The sequence below is a fragment of the Triticum urartu genome, chromosome 7A, assembly GCF_056163025.1.
Source record: "Triticum urartu cultivar PI428250 chromosome 7A, HENAU_Tu73, whole genome shotgun sequence".
In the NCBI taxonomy this organism is placed as follows: domain Eukaryota; kingdom Viridiplantae; phylum Streptophyta; class Magnoliopsida; order Poales; family Poaceae; genus Triticum; species Triticum urartu.
The window spans coordinates 728,133,412-728,152,623 of NC_141879.1; the positions used below are offsets into that span (position 1 = coordinate 728,133,412).

Here is a 19,212-nt window from a genome sequence, read left to right on the forward strand (position 1 = left end):
ACCGGTAGGGTAAAACTTGGTCAACTCTTTGACAAGAAATTCAGCGGTGGGTCCCACCCGCCACTGTCTACTCCACTGGAGTGGTAGCGCTGGTAGAGGTTCTTGAGGCTGGTCACAATGGGGAGGAGCTTAGGAGTAACATCACACACTCCAATACAATTTTGCTTATGTGGCACATATTTAATGAAGAGAGAGGTGCTTGTGGTAACTAGCTAAGTTACCGGAACATCACACACTCCAAAAAATAATGAGTCTATAACCTAATAAATACATCGTTACATGACACTACATAGATGTTCCTACCCACTAAGAAGGTAGTAACATAGTCTAAAAAATGTGTAAGTTACTAGCGTTCTTACCCATTGTGACCAGCCCAATCCTCGTTCATATCCCAGTCAACGGACAGCGGAAGCAGGAAACGGGTCCGTCGCAAGCCAACACCGAGGACTCCGCGGGACCGCGGCCAACGGCGTTGCACTTGCTCGCCGTCGACGGGACGCCGCCCCCATCTTTCGCCGCGAGCGCCAGCGCGGGGCAACACAAGGTAGGGGATCCCCCCACCCCGCCCCGCCCCTCCCCGTTTGATTTTGTTCTTTTAATCTTTCGGGGCGGAAAGCTATCTGGTTGTTCCCATGCGCTGGAAAGTTGCTGGCGCGAGTCGCTGAAAGCAGGGGCTCAATTTCACGGGGCTATGATGTTGAAATTTCACGAGAAGTTCTTGACCCTTTCCCGCCTCTGTTTCTTGGCTTAAACTTCGTCAGATCCTCCCTTGTTCAAAACGCCAAGAAGCCCATGAAAGCCTCACCATCCCTGGAACACGGAATCCATTCCATTCACCCAGTATTCTGAAAGATGTTGCTACCGAGTAGCGTAAAATTACTGATGCTTGTGCAATCTTTTCCTGATCTGGCGATGCACTGTGGCTGGCTGCTACCCTGTGTCCTTGCACTGACTCTGCTATTTTAGGAATTAAAGTAGTTTTCCTCACTGTGATTTATGTTCAGGTGTATTGTGTAATAGATTGTGCAACAGGTATATGGAGTATGACATGCTGGAGCAAATACTTGAGGGAAAAGAGAAACCAACGAATCTACCATTTGCACTTCTGAAGAAAATCACTGATGATTTCTCAGAAGAGCGGGAAATTGGCCAGGGTGGATTCGGAACTGTCTATAAGGTAACCCTTCTTCCTGATGGTAATTTCTGTGTATATCACCTAATCTCTACTACTATAGTACAACAATTTTTGAATTTGGGTAGCCATCCGCTGCAGTGTAGAGGCAATCTGGTAGCCGTTGATTTGCTACACAGGGTGAATCGCTATCCTTCATCAGTACCGAACTTGAATGATCCAACGGTTGATGTTTCTTGGATTCGCGCTTGTACGGACGCGTGCCAAAACGCTCCCAACCTGGATCTTTCCAGACTCGTCACGGCGCGCTACATGCCTGCACCCAGCGGTCTGGTGCTGTTGAAAAGGAAATTCCTTTCAACTACGAGCAGTTTTTACATGTCAAAACACTCACAAGTAACGCAGCAGCAATTTGGCACCACGTGCATAGCACGTACCTTATACTAGTATTCTAAGTATCTCAAAGATAGCGATGTACCACCAAAAGAAGAGAGTACAATTTTCTGACCCCGGGTGCATATGCAGCAAGTTGTTCCAAGTCCAAGAAACGTGTATGCATGTTCTATAGAAAATTAATTGTCTATGTCATGCATACATCTAAAAATATTTGCAGATCTACATTTTGGACATACAAATTTTGGGCCAGAAAATGAGTTATGTGTGATGTTAGAAAACAAGGACGGACAGTCTGAAATAACAACTTAGTGTACACAGTTTGTTCTAGTGTACAAAGTGCATTTTTTTTTTACATATTCACATTTCATTATACCATGTAAGTTTGGGAGTTCTTGAAGTTTTTGGGAAGCTTGGAATATGTTCTATTCTACTATAGATCACAGATGCACATGATATAATCATAGCAACTTGAAAAATATTACTCTATCCTGGTAGCTCATTGTCAAGTCAGATCATTGGCTATTATATAACTAAAGCTGAGTTCTTTTGGAATGCATAGTCCCTTTTTTCCTTTATTTTATTGCACCATGCTCACAACAGATGTAAACAGGGTGTCCTACGAAACAGAAATGTTGCAGCGAAGAGGATCATGAACAACTACACGATCGATGAGAAGCTATTTTATCGCGAGGTTAACAGTCTTTTGAAGGTTAACCATAAAAATGTCGTCCGGTTTCTTGGCTTCTGCGCTAATACTGAGCAAGCAGCTATAAAAATTGAAGGTAAAAAAGAATATATTTATGCCTAAATAAGAGAAAGATTGTTCTGTTTCGAGTATGTCAGCAACGGGAACCTACAAAATTATATTACCGGTACGGTATTGCATTTGATGTAGTTTTCTGTTTCCTCGTTATCTTTTTTCCATGCACTTCTACTTTCCAAGTCATGGTCAACAAACAGTAGAATGGACAAAACAAAATTAGAATCAGATGTTTGAAGATCCCATGCTACTGTTTCTTTCTTTCTACAGATGAATTAAGAGGACTTGAGTGGAATGTACGTTTTCAGATCATCAAAGACATCTGTGAGGGTTTGTTTCATCTGCACATGGAAAACCATATTATTCATATGGATCTGAAGCCTGCCAATATACTGCTAGATCATCATATGGTCCCAAAGGTGACAGACTTTGGTCTATCAAGACTTGATGAGAACTCACAAACCATGTGTGAGAACCGTTTTTTATCACTGTAAGCCATGCATGACAATAACCACTTATTTTTCATAGTATTTTTTCTCTTACATCCTTAATGTCATAATGGTTCATTCTATCGTTATCTTCTGCAGCGGATATTGTGCTCCGGAATACCTACATAGTGGCAGGATGTCTGTCAAATTAGACATATACAGTTTGGGTGTAATAATCATCGAACTGGTAACGGGACATAAGAGTATCCCTGGTAATAATAATGTAAGTGTTCCATCAGACCATGCATATGGCCTCTCTTTTGCAAATATCCTAGAATTAAAATTTCTTTTGCATGTTATGATTTTCTAACCACTCTTATTTACTTTCCATACTATATATATTGTATTGGATATCATACCACCCAAGCTTCCTAAAAACGCAAGAACTCCCAAATGAACATACCTCACCTTGCCTCAGCGTCTCTCACACCTCACTTTCACGCCTCGCCCGAGCGGCCCTCTAGCCTTGACGCCCACCCCTCACCTCGCTACCACCGTAATGCCCCTTGCAGCCTCGCCTTTGTGCCCCTCCCACCTTGGCACCCACACCTCATTTCTCTAGCCGGCAACCTTTGAGGCAGGCGAGGCTCTCTCCCACCGCTTGCCGCTTGCCCATGGTTTGCGAGTCGCGAGTCGCTCTGGGGTAACGACTCGGAAAAAGTCGAGCCTGCAGTTGCGACTCACGACTTGAGTCGACACTAAGTTGAGTTGACATTTTTTTGCGACTCATCGACTAGCCGCGATTTGTCGCGCGACTCGAAAACAATGTGCTTGCCCTTGCCGCCTCACCAGTCATCGGCCACCCGACACACATCATCGTTGGATACCTCTCGTCGGTCTCCCTGTCGCTGTATCACGATGACCGCATGTCCTCCCGACTCACCTCCCCACCTCCAGGCCTCACCACCGTTGGAGCTTCTCCTCCTAGCAATCCTCCATGCCACCCATCGCCCAGGAGGCCAAGACATGGAGTCCAGCCAAGAGGACCTGTCGGGAGTAGGAGGTTGTGTACTTTGACGATGACCTCTACGCGACTCCTATGCAGGAGTAGGCACATGAAGATGGGTGAGGCCGGTATTTTACCAGTGGGTATTTTTTTACCTACCTGGGTACGAGTATGGGGAAATTTTTGTAGCCGGGTGTGGGTACGGGTAGCGGGCGTAATATTTAAGCCTATAGTGTGGATATGGGTGCATTGTACTCGTTCCCGATGAAGTTGGGTGCCATGTTGGTGTACTTGCATTGGATACATCCACAGAATTTCCTACATTTAAATACTTTGTACTACATCTCACTAGTAGATAAACTACATTAGCCCCGGTTGGTAAGGGCCTTTTGTCCCGATTCCTAAACCGGGACTAAAGGGTCGTTACTAATGCCCTAGCCCTGTAGTCCTGGTTCAGTTCAGAACCGGGACAGATGGGCCTCCATGTGGCCGGTGCGTCGAGCCCAGGCAGGAGGGCCTTTGGTCCCGGTTGGTGGCACCAACCGGGACCAATAGGCATCCACGCGTCAGCATTTCAGGGGCTGGAGTTTTTGTTTTTTTTTCAAAGGGGGTTGGGGGTTTTGGGGGGTTAATTTAGGTGTTTCATATATATATATATATATATATATATATATATATATATATTGTGTTAGCTAGTTAATTAATAGAGAGAAGTGTTCTCTCTTATGTCCGTGCTTGATCGACGCTACGTACTATACATACGTATAGAGAGGACTAGACATGCTAGCTAGATAGTAAGCAAACGAAGGAAATAGAAGATCGTCATGCACATATATGCATACAGAGAGAAGTGATATCGACCACCTGTTCTTCTCCGAGAGATTGGTCGAACAACAAGTTCTCGTATATCTATCCGACACTACCGGCTACATATATACAATAATTATCTCTTACAATATAATCTCCTAATTATATATGAACACAGGGTCCACATGGTATTTTCCGTCTTCAGCGATCACGTGGTCAAGGAAGAATGCCGCCAATTCCTCTTGAATTGCTCGCATACGATCTGGTGGTAGGAGTTCATCCCGCATCCGAAAGATCTAATTTGAAGAAGGGGGTCAATATATATATATATATATATATATATATATATATATATATATAAATGAAACTCAACATAAATGATGGTAATAAAATAAAATTATGAATATTATTGCTTACGCACTTCATATTGTTCTTTAGTGTACCCCCGTTCACAGGTCGTGTAGCGGATGGACTCACAAACGTAGTATCCACAGAAATCATTTCCTTGATCCTGCCACAACCACTTTACAAGAAATAGAGGTCAACCAAACTGATAAGCAAGCATGTCAAATGATATTGATGAAACTAGCGCTTGAATCACTACGAGAATGCCAAATGGTACTTATTTTCGGGTATCTAAATTGCAGCTTCTTCGGCAGTCCCGGAGCTTTTCTGGTGAATTTTCTCCAAACCCTGCTAGAGAAAAGAAAATAATTACTTGATATCAGGAAATGAACAAAGTTGCTGATATGGTGGATAATGATCGATTTAACTTACTTCTCGAGGATTTCAGTCATGTCCGCATACTTCTGGAGATCTTTTCGTCTCGAGTCTAAGGCGGTTACTAGTCCCTGCTCAAGCTTAATCTCTAGGAGAATATAGTGGAAACTGCGCACGTATGCATAACTCATCAATTACATTACTATAACCTGGACTAATATATAAGGGAAACCGAATATGCACAAGACAGTAACACTCACTTGAAGTTGTAAGGGAAGAGTATTATATCTTTGTTTTCATTTATTTTGAACGATCGTAGCAAGTTGACCTCGGTATCTTCGGCATGAAATTTAACCTCAGTTGTATGTATGAGATTTGTGTTAATGAACCCAATATCACCGACTTGTATTTTCTTCAATTCGGCGATCTTCAATCTGCATAATATAGTGAGGATAATTATAAATACATGTAATGCAATAGATGACCTATATAGAGAGACTTAATGACAGAAGTAGTAGTACTTACAGACAGTAGTAGGTGACCGTTGCTTTATCGAGGGCCCTTTGATTGAAAAACTGGAAGAACTCCTCAAATGGATAATTCAACAGTTCAATTCCAACGAGGTCATGCTCCTCTCTAACTCTCAGTGTCAAAGTATTCCTCCCCCCAGACTCTCTACAGGTTTTCATGTACCAATCATGCAATCTTCGCATCATCGTTGATAGAGATCTTTCATCATTGACGAGAGGCTTCCCGTACTCGAATCTGTGTACCGCCTCCACCTCTAAGAAATCATAAACAACATCGTCGGGCAGGTAATCTCCAAGATTGCTATAACCGGGCACCATTCTCGGATCATTAGCGACGATGTCGCTAGGCACCTTGAGCGGGGGGCACGATTGGTTCGCTTGTTTGTCGAGCTGGGCAATTTTTTTCCTAGCTCGTCGTTCTTTCATCCTTTGATCACTGACAGTACTTCCCGACCACTCCGCTTCGACAAATGTCTTTCCAATAATGCGCTTGTAGTTGCCTTTTGGCGGAGACTTTGGTGGTTTTCTCAGGGCAGCCAGAGTGCACTTCGCTTTCACCGGATCTACCTTCTCCTCCGGAGGTGGATGTCTTTGTGCTTTCAACCCTTGAAACCAATCCTTCACTTTGGTTCGCACGATCTTCGCGTTCTCCTCCGAGGTCATCTCGTATGGTAACTTCTCTGGAGTCTTCAGAGAAGGACCGAATCTGTATTTCCTCCCGCCTCTGGCTGTACTGCTAGACGCCGGCAGAGCAGACGAAGCAGTTGTCCGCTTGCTTAGGCGGAGAAGGACTACGACGCGCCGGAGCAGCTGGAGCGGCGGCGGGTCTCTTCCGCCCTTGCTGACGAGGCGGAGAAGGAGGAGGCTGCTGGCTGTTCGGGCGCGCCGGCGCAGGAGGAGAAGGAGGTGGAGTGCCGCCACGCGCTGGAGAAGGAGCCGGCCGAGTGCCCTGATCGTCACTCGCTGGAGGAGGAGGCGGTGGAGGAGGCGGAGTACCCTGACTCGCCAGAGGAGGAGGAGGAGGAGGAGGCGGAGGCATCCAGTTCGGAAGGTTGATGAGCTCCTTCCGCCATAGGCATGGAGTCTTCAGAGCAGAACCCAGCCTAGTCTTCCCTTCACCGGTAGGGTGGTCAAGCTGGAGGTCCTCAAATCGGCCGGCACTGAAAAGTTGCGTCGAGTTCAGTAGGATAAACAAAGCCAACAACCGCCTTGACCTTCAAATTCATCCATTGTGTCATAAGGTGGCAATTTTGAGACTCCGTGATAGCATCCACGGGATAGCTGGCAGGAGCCGTCAAGACATGCTCCGGCTGAAGCAGCTCGGTGGAAGCCATGCTGCTTCTCCGCTGAGATGGCGGGGTAGCTTCGGGAGAAGCTTCGGCAGTTCGTTTGCTGCGATTTGCTTCTCGTTCCTTTATCACTTTTACCCTTGCGTGCAGCGCCTGCAGTTGGGTCTGCTGCACTTTCTTCCTCCTCTCCTGGCATTTGTAATCGCCTGCGTCCGAAAACCAGCCTTCCACGGAACGGAGCCTGGCATACCTGTGTCCGTCCAGGGTGCTCAAGATTCCTGAGGACCATTGTGAGCTCGTCGTTCTCTCTGTCTGGAACGAACGTCCCTTGCTGCGCTGCATCAATATAGTGCTGAAGCCTCTTGACTGGTATTTCCATTTGCTCGTCCGTCCAAATGCACTTCCCTGATACAGGGTCCAAAGTTTCGCCAGCCCCGAAGAACCAAGTCTGGCAACGGTCTGGCCAGTTCATTGTTTCTGGTTTGATCCCTTTATCAAGAAGATCATTCTCAGCCTTGGCCCACTTAGGCCGGGCTTTGAGGTAGCCACCTGACCCCGTGCGATGGTGATGCTTCTTCTTTGCAGCATTTTGCTTGTTTGTCGCCGACATCTTCTTACTCTTTTCTGATGTCTTGTGGGCCACAAATGCGGGCCAGTGATCTCTGATCTTCTCATATTTGCCCTTAAATTCTAGTGTCTCTTCTTTGTCGACAAACCTATTCAGGTCTTTCTTCCACCTCCTGAATAGGTCTGCCATCTTCTTAAGAGCAAAAGACTTGATTAATTGCTCTTTAACTGGCTTCTCCGGATCATCCTCTGGCAGTAGGGTGAAATTTGACTTCAGCTCAGTCCAAAGATCATTTTTCTGCATATCATTGACATAAGACACCTCAGGGTCTTCTTTAGCCGGCTTTAACCATTGTTGGATGCTGATCAGGATCTTGTCCCTAACCAGAACCCCGTACTGAGCAACAAATGCGTTCTTTGTCCGGATGGGTTCAATCGGTTGGCCGTCGCGCGCGATTGCTATGATCTCAAACCTTTCATCCGAGCTCAACTTTTTCTTCGGGTCTCGTCTCTTTACCGAAGTTGTGCTTGATCCGGAGGGCTAGAAAAAAGAAGAAAGACGAGAGTTAATTAATATTGTACATACCAAAATAATGAATGCATCAATTAGCTAGTCAGCATAGGCTTAACTAATATATATACTTGGGCGGACTCGGTTCGGTCACCGGAGCCATCATCACGGTCTCCTTCTTGCACTGTCATTGGGTCACCGGAGCCGTCCTCACGGTCTCCTTCTTGCACCGGCATTGGGTCACCGGAGCCATCATAATCATAGCCAGCTGCTTCTTCACCCCCTCCTTCCAGACCATCGGTGTCGTTGAGAAACAACGAGCAGACGACATCACTTCCTTGTGCGATTATGTCCCCCAACAACGTTTCTTGTGCTTCGTCTCGGGGGGTGTCCATAGTTTCTACAAATATTTACAACATGGCAATTATTATTCAAACATGACAGATGGATATATTAGTGGCAAACGTAGAACTAGCTAGCTAATCACAGTAAGGAATCATATTAATTAGTGGCCTCGACGCTGCTTCTCTAGGGTTTCGTGTGGCCTCGACAACGCTTCAAGGGTTTGGGGTGGCCTCGAGAATGCTTCAAGGAGGGGGTAATATCGACAACGACAACATACATACACGGCAAAATAATGTTATCGGGGAGGGGGTATATCGAACCCCCCCCACTTGTTGAAGCTATCGGGAGGGGGTATATCGACAACGACGACATACGTACATGGGAAAATAGTTACCGGGAGGGGGTATATCGACCCCCTCACGTGTTGAAGTTATCGGGAGGGGTTTATATTGACAACGACAACATACGTACATGGGAAAATAATATTATCGGGGAGGGGTATATCGAACCCCCCACGTGTTGAAGTTATTGGGAGAGGTTTATATCGACAACGACGACATACGTACATGGGAAAATTATATTATTGGGGAGGGGGTATATCGACCCCCCCCCCACGTGTTGAAGTTATCGGGAGGGGGTATATCGACCCCCCTCGTGTTGAAGTTATCGGGAGGGGTATATCGACCCCCCCCCCCACGTGTTGAAGTTATCGGAAGTTTATATCGACATGACATACGTATATGGGAAAATAATAGTATCAGGGAGGGGGTATATCGACCCCCCCTCATGTTGAAGTTATCGGGAGGGGTATATCGACGACGACAGACCCGATAAAACATAAGAAAACGAAGAAGAAATAAAAAGAGGAGAAGAAGAAAGGAATAGCTAGAGGAGAAGATCGAAGAAAAAAAGAAGAAGAAAAAGAGGAGAAAAAGAAAAAAAATAGGGTTTTCTTCTTCTCCTCTATTCCTTTCTTCTTCTCCTCTTCTTTTTCTTCTTTTTTCTTCTTCTTATTTATTTCTCCTCTTCTTCCTCTCCTCTTCTTCTCCATTCTTCCTCTTCTTATTTCTTTTTTCCTATCATTCTTTTTCTTCTTCTTCCTTCTTAAAAATACATGAAGTATTATTGCTTGCTTTTTTTAAGTAATGTTCAAATAGAAATTTTAGAAAAAAGTAAAGGTTTTGCCTAATTCATTGTTCATATGAATATACAAACATTTGCATATTTACAATAATTAATATCACCAAAAAAATCTATGAACAGAAAAATACTATTTTTTCTAAAAATCTATCTTTTGCATATATACATGAACATATATATATATATACACAGAGAACATATATACATACATATATACATTTTTATAAAAATGCAAAAAACAAAAAATCTAAAAAAAGACATATAAACAGAAATACACACATACATATACTCATACATATACATATAATCAGGAAAAAACATCTATATATGATAAAAAAAACTGGGGGAAGAGGGGGCGGTGTCGGCCCTGACCAAAGGGAGAGGTGCGGCGTGGTCGGGTTAGGGGCACGGCGCGCGTCGGGGTACAGGCGACGGCGGCGTGGTCGGGGAAGGGGCAGAGGCGACGGCGCGGCATGGTCGGGGCAGGGCGAGGCAGAGGCGACGGCGGCACGGGGCAGCTGGGGCGACGAACCAGGACCAAAGCACCCCTTTAGTGCCGGTTGGTGGCACCAACTCGGACTAAAGGGAGGCATTGGTCCCTGTTGGTGCCACGAACCGAGACCAATGCACCCCTTTAGTCCCGGTTGGTGGCACCAACCGGGACCAAAGGCCTTGTGCTGCCCCGTGTTAAAAGTTTAGTACCACCTCGCTAGCTGAGAGAGCTCGAGAGTGGTTTATAAGCGCTGCTGCGCCTTTCCTCTCGAGCTCCTCTCAATTGCAGGCTTTCGGGCCTAACCGTTGCGCTGTGTGCCTGTGGGCCTACTGGGCCTCCTGCGGGCCTGAATCCTGGCCCATAGTAGAGTTTCTAGTCGTATTCAGGCCGCGGGGGCCCAGTAGGTGACACTTTTTTTGTTTTCTTTGTTGCTTTATTTATTTTATTTTGTTTCTACTTACAACAAAATACTTATTGGTGCTATTTTTATTTTTTTTCCAGTTTTTTTGTTTTGTTTTCTGTATTATTTATTTTCTTTTGTTTTTTGCTTTATTTTAATTCTTTTTGCTTTTAGTTTTAGAAAAATTATAAAATTTCTGTTAGTGCCATTAGTTTCCAAATTTGAAAACATTTTTTTGTTTTCTTTGTTGTTTTATTTATTTTATTTTGTTTCTACTTATAACAAAATACTTATTGTTGCTATTTTTATTTTTTTCCAGTTTTTTGTTTTGTTTTCTGCATTATTTATTTTCTTTTGTTTTTTGCTTTATTTTAATTCTTTTTGCTTTTAGTTTTAGAAATATTATAAACTTTCTGTTAGTGCCATTAGTTTCCACATTTGAAAACATTTTTTTGTTTTTTTGTTTTCTTTGTTGCTTTATTTATTTTATTTTGTTTCTACTTATAACAAAATACTTATTGTTGCTATTTTTATTTTTTTTCCAGTTTTTTTGTTTTGTTTTCTGCATTATTTATTTTCTTTTGTTTTTTGCTTTATTTTTTAATTCTTTTTGCTTTTAGATCAGCAAAATTATAAACTTTCTGTTAGTGCCATTATTTTTCAAATTTGAAAACATTTTTTTGTTTTTTTGTTTTCTTTGTTGCTTTATTTATTTTATTTATTTCTACTTACAACAAAATACTTATTGTTGCTATTTTTATTTTTTTCCAGTTTTTTTGTTTTGTTTTCTGCATTATTTATTTTCTTTTGTTTTTGCTTTATTTTTTAATTCTTTTTGCTTTTAGGTCAGCAAAATTATAAACTTTCTGTTAGTGCCATTAGTTTTAGAAAAATTATAAACTTTCTGTTAGTGCCATTAGTTTTCAAATTTGAATAGTTAAAATTTGAATTCTTTGAAATTTGTGTGAATCACAAGTTTGCGATTAACTTTACTAAAAAAATGAACATAGATGCGCCTATAGAGAAAATTCAACCTAAATTCATAATAAATTTCTATGAGTTTCAGATAAATTCACTATGAATTTAGGTCAAATTCCCTGTATAGGGACATCTATTTTCACTTTGAGATGAGCTCAACAAGGCAGAGAGGGACGGGCTTATAAACCGGTGTGAGCGCCCTTCGGTTGGCGAGGTGGGACTAAACTCTGACCGCAACGAGGACCAACCCTTTAGTCCCGGTTTGTGGCACAAACCGGGACTAATGGTCATGGGCCAGGAGCGAAGTGCATTGGTCCCGGTTCGTGCGTAGAACCGGGACCAATGAACTCTGAAAAAGTTGAAAGTTGGCATGGTATCATAATTTCACCCACATAGCATGTGCATGTACAAAACGGACAATGGTATCATACTCGTCTGTTACAAAGTTGGCATGGTATCATCATAATAGTTGCGGGAGAAAGTCTTCACTTTTTCTTCGCTTGTGTCATTTGCTTATTGCGCCATAACCATGGATAATCTTCATCGTTTATCAGGATGCTTGGGTCAGCCTTGACTTTGAAGGGAGGAATTTCATGAAAGTTTTCATAATCTTTAGACATGTCTGTCTTCCCCTCCACTCCCGCGACGTCCCTTTTTCTGAAAGAGCTATGTGGCGCTTTGGCTCATCGTATGATGTATTCGCTTTCTTATCTTTTTTTTTCTCGGTCTGGTAGACATGTCCTTCACATAGATAACCTGTGCCACATCATTGGCTAGGACGAACGGTTTGTCAGTGTACCCAAGATTTTTCAGATCCACTATTGTCATTCCGTACTGTGGGTCTACCTGTACCCCGCCTCCTGATAGATTGACCCATTTGCACTTAAACAAAGGGACCTTAAAATCATGTCCATAGTCAAGTTCCCATATGTCCACTATATAACCATAACATGTGTCCTTTCCCCTCTCGGTTGTTGCATCAAAGCGGACACCGCTGTTTTGGTTGGTGCTCTTTTGATCTTGGTCAATCGTGTAAAATGTATTCCCATTTATCTCGTATCCTTTGTAAATCAATACAGTCAAAGATGATTCCCTGGACAACAAGTACAACTCATCACAAACAGTGTTGTCACCTCTGAGACGTGTTTCCAACCAACTGCTGAAAGTCCTGATGTGTTCACATGTAATCCAGTCGTCGCACTGCTTCGGGTGTTTGGAGCACAGACTGTTCTTGTGTTCATCGACATACGGGGTCACCAAGGTAGAGTTCTGTAGAACAGTGTAGTGTGCTTGAGACCAAGAATATCCGTCCCTGCATATTATTGAGTCCCTTCCAAGCGTGTCTTTTCCAGTCAGTCTCCCCTCATACCGCGATTTAGGGAGACCTATCTTCTGAAGGACAGGAATGAAGTCAACAGAAAACCCGATGACATCCTCTGTTTGATGGCCCATGGAGATGCTTCCTTCTGGCCTAGCGCGGTTACGGACATATTTCTTTAGGACTCCCATGAACCTCTCAAAGGGGAACATATTGTGTAGAAATACGGGCCCCAGAATGAAAATCTCGTCGACTAGATGAACTAGGACGTGCGTCATGATATTGAAGAAGGATGGTGGGAACACCAGCTCGAAACTGACAAGACATTGCGCCACGTCACTCCTTAGCCTTGGTACGATTTCTGGATCGATCACCTTCTGAGAGATTGCATTGAGGAATGCACATAGCTTCACAATGGCTAATCGGACGTTTTTCGGTAAAAGCCCCCTCAATGCAACCGAAAGCAGTTGCGTCATAATCACGTGGCAGTCATGAGACTTTAGATTCTGGAACTTTTTCTCTGGCATATTTATTATTCCCTTTATATTCGACGAGAAGTCAGTTGGGACCTTCATACTGAGCAGGCATTCAAAGAAGATTTCTTTCTCTTCTTTCGTAAGAGCATAGCTGGCAGGACCTTCATACTGCTTCGGAGGCATGCCGTTTTTTTCTGCAAACGTTGCAGGTCCTCCCGTGCCTCAGGTGTATCTTTTGTCTTTTCATACACGCCCAAGAAGCCTAGCAGGTTCATGCAAAGGTTCTTCGTCATGTGCATCACGTCGATTGAAAAGCGGACCTCTAGGTCTTTCCAGTAGGGTAGGTCCCAAAATATAGATTTCTTCTTCCACATGGGTGCGTGTCCCTCAGCGTCATTCGGAACAGCTAGTGCACCGGGACCCTTTCCAAAGATTATGTGTAAATCATTGACCATAGCAAGAACGTGATCACCGGTACGCATGGCGGACTTCTTCCGGTGATCCGCCTCGCCTTTGAAATGCTTGCCTTTCTTTCGACATTGATGGTTGGTCGGAAAAAATCGACGATGGCCCAGGTACACATTCTTCCTCCATTTGTCCAGGTATATACTTTCAGTGTCACTTAAAAAGTGCGTGCATGCGTGGTATCCCTTGTTTGTCTGTCCTGAAAGGTTACTGAGAGCGGGCCAATCATTGATGGTCACGAACAGCAACGCCTTTAGGTTAAATTCCTCCTGTCTGTGCTCATCCCACGTACGTACACCGTTTCCATTCCACAGCTGTAAAAGTTCTTCAACTAATGGCCTTAGGTACACATCAATGTCGTTGCCGGGTTGCTTAGGGTCTTGGATGAGAACTGGCATCATAATGAACTTCCGCTTCATGCACATCCAAGGAGGAAGGTTGTACATACATAGAGTCACGGGCCAGGTGCTATGATTGCTGCTCTGCTCCCCGAAAGGATTAATGCCATCCGCGCTTAAAGCAAACCATACGTTCCTTGGGTCCTTTGCAAACTCATCCCAGTACTTTCTCTCGATTTTTCTCCACTACGACCCGTCAGCGGGTGCTCTCAACTTCCCGTCTTTCTTACGGTCCTCACTGTGCCACCGCATCAACTTGGCATGCTCTCCGTTTCTGAACAGACGTTTCAACTGTGGTATTGTAGGAGCATACCACATCACCTTCGCAGGAACCCTCTTCCTGGGGGCTCGCCGTCAACATCACCAGGGTTATCTCGTCTGATCTTATACCGCAATGCACCACATACTGGGCATGCCTTCAGATCCTTGTATGCATCGCGGTAGAGGATGCAGTCATTAGGGCATGCATGTATCTTCTCCACCTCCAATCCTAGAGGGCATACGACCTTCTTTGTTGCGTATGTACTGTCGGGCAATTCGTTATCCTTTGGAGGCTTCTTCTTCAATATTTTCAGTAGCTTCTCAAATCCTTTGTCAGGCACAGCATTCTCTGCCTTCCACTGCAGCAATTCCAATACGGTACCGAGCTTTGTGTTTCCATCTTCGCAATTGGGGTACAACCCTTTTTTGTGATCCTCTAACATGCGATCGAACTTCAGCTTCTCCTTTTGACTTTCGCATTGCGTCCTTGCATCGACAATGATCCGGCGGAGATCATCATCATCGGGCACATCGTCTGGTTCCTCTGGATCTTCAGCAGCTTCACCCGTTGCAGCATCATTGGGCACATCGTCTGGTTCCTCTTGATCTTCACCAACTCCCCCCCCCCCCCGCTGTAGCATCACCGTATTCAGGGGGCACATAGTTGTCATCGTACTCTTCTTCTTCGCCATCTTCCATCATAACCCCTATTTCTCCGTGCCTCGTCCAAACATTATAGTGTGGCATGAAACCCTTGTAAAGCAGGTGGGAGTGAAGGATTTTCCGGTTAGAGTAAGACATCGTATTCCCACATTTAGTGCATGGACAACACATAAAACCATTCTGCTTGTTTGCCTCAGCGGCATCGAGAAACTCATGCACGCCCTTAATGTACTCGGAGGTGTGTCTGTCACCGTACATCCATTGCCGGTTCATCTGCGTGCATTATATATAATTAAGTGTGTCAAAAACCATTACAGAACATCATGAATAGATAATTAAGTGACCAAATTAATAGAAGTTCATCATCACATTAAAACCAAAGTACATACATAGTTCTCATCTAACAACATATAGCTCTCCAGAGCATCTAATTAATTAAACCATACATTGAAACTATGTAAAACATCTCAATGCGAAAACAAATGCGATCATAATCGCAACCAAGGTAACATTTGATCCAACGACATAATGATACCAAGCCTCGGTATGAATGGCATATTTTCTAATTTTTCTAATCTTCAAGCGTATTGCATCCATATTGATCTTGTGATCATCGACGACATCCGCAACATGCAACTCCAATATCATCTTCTCCTCAATTTTCTTTTATTTTTTCCTTCAAGAAATTATTTTCTTCTTCAACTAAATTTAACCTCTCGACAATAGGGTCGGTTGGAATTTCCGGTTCACATACCTCCTAGATAAATAAAATCTATGTCACGTTGGTCGGCATAATTTTCATAAACAATAAACGAACCAATAGTTATAAAGATCATATATACCACATCCGAATCATAGACAGGACAAGGGCCGACGGGGGCGGATACCAAAACCATCGCACTATATAATATGCAATAATAAAAGTAAGAAAATAATACAAGTATCTATCTAAACATACAAGTAAGAATATTTTTCCTTTCAGAAAGAAGATAAGAACAAGAGGCTCACCACGGTGGTGCCGGCAATGAGCTCAGCGCGGGTGATCGACGGCGGTGAAGACGGGGACGGGGCGTGACGGACCGCTAAACCTAGACAAATATTGAGGAAAATGGAGCTTGGAGGTCGAGCTTGGAGAGGAGAAAGCTTAAGTAGTGTGGCTCGGACATTCCATCGAACACCTTGTGTGCATAGAAGGTGAGCTAGAGCACCACCAAGCCCTCTCCCCCTCGGCAGCCAGAAAAAACAGAGCAGTGTGTTTTGCTCTTACGCGAGGGGGTATATATAGGCACCTCATTGGTCCCGGTTGGTGGCATGAACCGGGACTAAAGCGGAGCCTTTGGTCCCGGTTCAAGCCACCAACCGGGACCAATGGTGGTGGGCCAGGAGCGAGGCCCATTGGTCCCGGTTCGTCCCACCAACCGGGACCAAAAGGTCCAGACGAACCGGGACCAATGGCCCACGTGGCCCGGCCGGCCCCCTGGGCTCACAAACCGGGTCCAATGCCCCCATGGGTCCCGGTTCTGGACTGAACCGGGACTAATGGGCTGACCCGGCCTGGACCTTTGCCCCCTTTTCTACTAGTGTCTGGACACTGCAATTGAGAATGCGGTTGATGGGTAATTAATTCAAATATATATGTGAGGCTCCTATATGCAGCCTCTAAGTCGAGGTTGCCTAAGAATGATACCTAACAAGGAATTGACATGCCCTTGCCTAGGAAGTTGTATGGCCGACCCCACCAGTGATACATACTGCGCGTGCGACATTTATTACACATATAGGGGTGTCTACCTTCACAATGTGGGGTATGAGTCTCTATTTTGACATGTGTCAGGTACAGGCTTAGCAAAATCTTCTATATCTAAATAGCTAGCCTCCACTAACATATTTCTCTCAACATGCAAGCATGCCACCTCATCATTCAACATGCATAGAAAAGGCCCACCTCAACATACAACTATGCATATTAAAAATGCATGCATGTAAAATCCATTCTATTATGGTACTAAATTTAATTCTTATATATTTTAAAAAACTATTAGTTCAAATATTCATGTTCCATATAACCAAAGTCTCACTAAAATACTGCAAAATATTCCCGCAACAACGTACGGGGCATCATCTAGTATCTACAGTGTGTCTCCTTGCAATAGTCCCAACCAAAAATGAGTACTACTAGAGCATGATGGCGTGTTGCTACACCCGTCAGTTGACACAATAGAATGGTAGAAATTTTTGAAGTATATGTGGATTGCCAACCTTCTCACCAGTTCAAACTTCTGGGTTTACTGGTTGCTGTATGAAACTTAATATGGTATCAGAGCCTCTAAAGTTCAATATTTGACCAACACACTATTAATAAATATAGTTGCAGCCTAAATTAACCCCACATCTAAGGCTCAGATGAGCATAGATGTGAGGAGGAGTGTTGAAATATATTCCCCACCCTTCTCTATGAGTTCAACCTTTTGGATGAATCGGCTAGTGCATGCAATTCAATATGTATTAGAGTTAAGAAGACTTGTGTTCCAGTCTCTCGCAATTGAAATAAAAAGACTGCTTGCCCATGAGTGATCCAAGATTTATTGATTTGTGAGTAATAGGAAAAAAAAATCTTTGGGCAGGTCCATTGTGATACATGTTTGGATTGGGTTGGTTGTCGGCCTTTTGATGCTTGAGTTGGATCTAGAAATAGGCACATGGGTTTCATACGGGAGAGAGACCCAGTCAATCATACTCCACTAAGGCATCTATGCTGAATAGTGACCTCTTAGGACATCTTACCCAGTTTACGAGATAAGTTGCACCTGACAACCAAGAACGAACAAAGCGTGAGATCAAACGGTCCAAGAGCATAGATGCGTGAGAGGTCTCATTGAATGCACAATTTTAATGTCATAAATTTCTCCCCCTCCTCTCTCTCTCTCTCTCTCTCTCTCTCTCTCTCTCTCTTCCACATCATCCTGACAAAGCATGTGTCTGTGATGTGGAGCCGCAGAGGAGAGGGCAGCGAGGCTATCCACGACATGGGCCTCGTCTTGCGTAGGTCGAAGGAGGTGCAACTCCAATCCAGGTGGCTCACGCATGCGGATGGCATGCTTTGGCTCTACACGTTAAGGCTGATTCAAATAACCTGTATACACGGCCCATTGCTGGCCTTGAGCATATGGGATAGCTCCTTTCTAGGTGTTAGAAGAAGAGACGAGTCGAGCTCCTTTTGGCAGAAGAGTGGGTTCCAATAGGTGGCAGGATGCATGGCAATTGAGAACTTTTCCCTCTCTTCTCTTGTACCATGTGCTTGTAGTAGCACCGATTCCTCTTTACTCTCCTTTGGACACCTATCCCGTAGAGTATGACACCAGTGTGATAGAAAATGTTCCCTTAGACACCCCTCCCTTGCTTGCATGGTCCACCAGCATGGCTTAGACTAGTGTAATGAGACCGAGACTTGTCCAACCTTGTTTTGTACTCCCTCCGTCCCGAATTACTTGTCGCATAAATGGGTAAAAATGGATGTATCTAGAACTAAAATACGCCTAGATACATCCATTTCTGCGAGAAGGAATTCTGGACACGGTGTGGGGGGGGGGGGGGGGGGGGGGCTTTGGTTCCGTGAAATAGGATAAATAGGCAAGCATGCACCGTTTAGATTTTGAGTCAAATATTTTCTTCCATTGTTCTAAGTTAAGTTTGTAAAGACAGGTAGTCAGAAGATGGAGGCACAGATGGAAAAAATCAGGGAATGAAATGCCATTAGGTTACCAACAAGTAACTAAATGCATCGAAATAGGGCTGCGCTGCCAGGAAAATGACCCCTACAGACGACCTTTCATTAGTGATATATTATGCGATTTCACAAACATGGAAGGTGCAAATGAGCAATTCAGCAGTAACAATGGGTCTACAATTGATGAGGTAATTGAGTTTCATATCTTACTCGAATCCTCAACCGCCTATTAGTTTCTAGCATTGTTTTGTTTTCTCTCTAAGAAGCTAACATTAACTTACTAATAAAGATGTTTATAATCCCTTAACTTGCACCTCACGTGCAGAGCTCCCCGCCTTGTGCGGTTTGCTGACCTTTCCTTTCCAGCTGGATTCCCCTTTCTGTCCTACTTCTTTCATCTTT

The 19,212-nt window shown here is 44.0% G+C and overlaps 1 pseudogene across 1 annotated transcript; it reads left to right on the forward strand.

Moving 5' to 3' along the window:
* Positions 1–381: 381 nt before the first annotated feature.
* LOC147962324 (cysteine-rich receptor-like protein kinase 29) lies at positions 382–19,058 on the forward strand (annotated as a pseudogene). The gene is made up of 6 exons (XR_015610520.1): positions 382–544; positions 1,033–1,177; positions 2,139–2,400; positions 2,559–2,778; positions 2,876–2,999; positions 18,786–19,058. The product of XR_015610520.1 is annotated as a cysteine-rich receptor-like protein kinase 29 (transcript).
* Positions 19,059–19,212: the final 154 nt, after the last annotated feature.